Source organism: Schistocerca americana, chromosome 2, assembly GCF_021461395.2.
Source record: "Schistocerca americana isolate TAMUIC-IGC-003095 chromosome 2, iqSchAmer2.1, whole genome shotgun sequence".
NCBI lineage: Eukaryota > Metazoa > Arthropoda > Insecta > Orthoptera > Acrididae > Schistocerca > Schistocerca americana.
The window spans coordinates 158,924,553-158,928,995 of record NC_060120.1 but is presented as its reverse complement, the minus strand read 5'-3'; the positions used below and the strand labels follow the sequence as shown (position 1 = coordinate 158,928,995).

The 4,443-nt window shown below is 43.3% G+C and overlaps 1 pseudogene; it reads right to left on the bottom strand.

The window, feature by feature from the left end:
* Positions 1-1,651: 1,651 nt before the first annotated feature.
* On the bottom strand, positions 1,652-1,769 carry LOC124597462 (annotated as a pseudogene).
* Between the last annotated feature and the right edge of the window lie 2,674 nt (positions 1,770-4,443).

The following is a 4,443-nucleotide window of genomic DNA, read 5'->3' as shown; positions in this document are numbered from 1 at the left end:
CTTTTGGGATTCGCAAGGGATAATCCTCATCGACTATATGGAAAAGGGTAAAAGTATTACAGGTGCATATTATTCATCGTTATTGGACCGTTTAGAAACCGAGCTGCAAGAGAAACGCCGGCGATGGGACTGCAAAAAAGTCCTTTTTCCATCATGACAATGCACCAGCACACACCTCAGCAGTTGCGGTCTCAAAATTAATGGGAATAGGATTCCAACTCGTTTCACATTCCCCCTATTCTCCAGACTACTATTTATTCCCCAATTTGGAGAAATGGCTGGCGGGACAAAGATATTGTTCAAACGAGGAGGTGATTGCAGCATCTAATAGCTATTTTGCAGACTTGGACAATTCCTATTATTCAGACGGGATCAACAAATTAGAACAGCGTTGAACGAAGTGTATAATTCTAAAAGGAGACTATGTCGAAAAATAAAAAAGGTTTACCCTAAACACGTAAGTAATTTTTATTTTTGCACGGACTTTTCAAACGCCCCTCGTAAATGGTACAAGGATATCTTGTCAGAAACGTAGCTCTGTTTGTAAATATTCAGGCTCCCACAGCCGATATCAAGGTAATTAAAATGCTCCTATCCATAATGCCTCATCATCTTATTAATTACTTAAGACGCTAAAGCATTAAAATAGCGGACGAAATGTAAAATGTTTGGTATTCGACGTTCTACTTTATAAGATGACATAGCACTATTTCCATAAGTATTGTAATGAGGCATCCCTCTTTGTGATATGAAAAGAAGTATTCTAAACACAAAACTATGTCATTACGTCGTTTTTATGGGGCTGATGAACAAGACTACTAAGTTTTCGACAGGGAAAAAATTAAAAAAACATAAAAATCGGGCGACTGACAATAGCAACGATATACTTGGAGAAATGCATGATGCACATATGCCGCCTTACACTACATCTTCGCAGTGGAAAAACATCTTTTGCAAGAACTTCACAATGCATACGTGTTATTTAACCAAGAAAGTATATGCCACTGCTGACTTGAAAGAGTAAGAAAATTTATACTTAACATTGTAATACAGGCTTAGCCAAGCAGAAAACAACGTTTAGAACATGAAAACTGCAAGAGAAGTTAGCGCACAGGACCACTACACTGACACAACTGTGTAGATGGTCCAGGATCAAAATCGGTAGTGAATAAACGTATTGGAAGACAGCTAAGTGTGCACCATGGATCTCTCCACGTCTTCTAGAGAGTTCGCCTAGGGGTCCTGCCTGACGCCCTGTGACTTACTTTTGTGTCGTTGATTGATATGGAAAATGTTATATTATGTGTCAAAACTACTAAAAAATACACACCCTCAACACAAAAAAAAAAAAAAAAAAAAAAAAGAAATGCATCATCTTCAAGAGCAGTGTGGTCCGTGGCACCAGGCTATAACATGTGCGTACTGAGGGGCTAAAACTAAACTCCTCCCCAACAGGCCACTAAGGCCCAACGGTACCGACCGGCCGCCTTGTCATCCTCAGCCCACAGGCGTCACTGGATGCGGATGTGGAGGGGCATGTGGTGAGCATATCGCTTTCCCGGCCGTAGGTCATTTTTCCGAGACCGGAGCCGCTACTTCTCAGTCATGTAGCTCCTCAGTTGGCCTCACGAAAGACTGAGTGCACCCCGCTTGCCAACAGCGCTCGGCAGACCGGATGGTCACCCATCCAAGTGCTAGCCCAGCCCGACAGTCCTTAACTTCGGTGATCTGACGGGAACCGGTGTTACCACTGCGGCAAGGCCGTTGGCACTGAGGGGCTATAGCGTTAGCAATCCATTTGTCACAGTCATCAGCTATCAGATAGCGCTCAGGAGGCCTGTCTGTGAGCGCTTTGTTTTGACTGTGTTGAATTTAGAGGGGAACAGCGTTTGCGACATCCATTCTAGGGTACGTCCATGTCCAGGCAATATGTTAATTTTTTTAACAGCTTCAGCCATTTGAAGGGGGATGCATCGCGCCTGCAGCAATCTCGATGAAAGTATCCACGGACACAATGTATCTGTGTTGTGTCACAGCTTTCAGGAGTTCTCTTATGTAGAAGAGGTTTTGAACGTCCGTCTACTATAGACGCACGTCAAGATCGATGCATTTTACGAGCTGGGTTGGACGATGGAACACCACCCAGGGAAGGAAACCGAGGACATGTTTCAAGCTGCTATGTCACGAAAGAATATCGAGAATCCTCTGCTTGCAGCAGTACTAAGAACACGTCTGCTTCTGGCCAGCCTGCTACTGCCACCACCACACCACGGCTACTCTTGTGTCGTGAAAGTGTTGAGTGGAGAGTGGAATGACGGTCTGTTGTCCTCAGTGATGAGAGTAGGTTCTGCCTGTACGCGAGTGATGAACGTACACTTGAAATACCTGGAGCTGGTGAGTGCAGAGAGCATTCGTCCACGACACACAGATCCCACCAGGCTAAATGGTGTGGGCTGTGGGTATCAGTTACATGTGTTTCTGCGGGGTAAAGTAACCAGCGCCCGCTACGCTCAGCAGGTTGTTATCCCATTGCCGTTCCTCGACAGGATTGTGACGTGATCCTCGCCAATGGAGCACGTGATGTGATGAAGCTCCAATTTACTCGTTCTCCAGAGCGTGCAAGAACCATTGCCGAACTGCAACCGAAGGTGCTAGATGCTTGGGACAGTCTCTCGCAGGATACCATTCTGCACCTTTATTATTGTTTTCATGTGAGAATACATCTGTGCGTTGCAGCCAGAGGCATCGATAAACTATGGCTCACTTCACTTGCCCATAAAATGACCTTATCTTTGTGTCTGTTGCCCTTTTCTTCCGGCATTTGGCAGCATAAAAGACATGGCATAAATACTATATGAAAAGTTGATTACTGTGGGCGAGGGACGAGTAGTTACTTATCTCCTCACTGTGTGTATGTGTGGGGAGGGGAGGAGGGTGGAAGAAAAAATTTGTGGCACAGACTGGTAGAGGACATCGTCAAGTGGAATTTTTATGTCTTTCTGCTTGCGTCCACAGTCCTACAGTATTTCTGACGCGGTAACATATGGCGCCTGAGCTCTTTACCGCATTTATGATTATTTGTTTAATAACTACGATTTCGGCGTGAGAGCTACTGTCAAGTACTCTGAAGGTCGCCAATGCGCATAATTTGCTGATGAGGGGGGGAGAGGACATCATACAGCTTTACTGGTTATCACTGTTAGCATTCAACAGCGATTCTCACACATATATTTTAACAACGCGTTGCAAGAGACAATGCTCTCATCATCAGGTTGTAAAGTCTATGACATGAAATTAAACGGACTAAAAAGACAAAATACCATCACAAACAGTTGGGAAGTCCATATAGTAAAACAGAATTAAAAGTATATTGGACTGTGGGTCCTCGTCTTACATTGAAGTTGTTGACACAAGTCGATGGCCGTCCCATAGCTACCAAGTATGCTGTCGCACTGTGCCGGCTCGGGGGCGGTTGTGGACTGACGTGCCTAGGAGTTGTGGCTTGGTTGCAGCCGTGTGCTTGACAGTAACGCTGTGCTATTGGGCGCCTTATTTCTTTATTGCATTGGTCTGCCATCGTTGGCCTCTAGCAACTCCGTCAGTGACATGCTACTAACTTAAATTCGCATATCTTCCCTAAAATAATTCTAAAAACCCACTAAAGAATCTCATTTCTTTGAAATTATCTTGTGCATTTAGAATATTGCTTTGTTTCTTTTCATGGATAGCTATCTCGAATTCCTCTGGTAAATCAAGTTTCCTCCTTTTCTTTTCTACATGCAATATTTCCACGTTATCTTCTATGATATTAAGGGGATGGCCTGTTTCATATATATGGTTCGCAACAGCTGATTCGTCATAATTTCCTAACTTGAACGCATCTTTATGTTCTTTATACCGGATCGCGAATGATCTTCCTGTCTGCCCTATATATTTTGCATCACAAGTTCTGCACTGAATCTTATAAAATCCCGATCTTTCAAACTTATTTCTCTTCTCGCCAATATCGTGCTTAAGGCAATACCTCACTAGGTTATTAGTCTGAAAAGCTATTTTAACATCGTATGGCTTAAAAATATTTGCTATCTTTTGTGAGACTGTTCCGTAGTATGGCTTCGTGATAATTTTCTCTTTCTCTCCATCAGGTGTCTTCTGTTTGCGCTTATTACTCTTCCGTAACAGTTTTTTAACCATATTATTCTGTAACCGTTATTCATTGCTATTCTCTTAACGGTATTAATTTCAGTCCCCCTATCTTTTTCGCTCATAGGTATATTGACTGCCCTATGCACGAGACTACGGAAAGCAGCTTCTTTATAAGCCTGCGGATGGCATGAATCATTCGGGATCACGACATCAGTCGTAGTTTGTTTTCTATAAACGGAGAACGCATGTTTGTTGCCCTGCTTTTTTATATTCAGGTCCAGGAACTGTAAACAATTG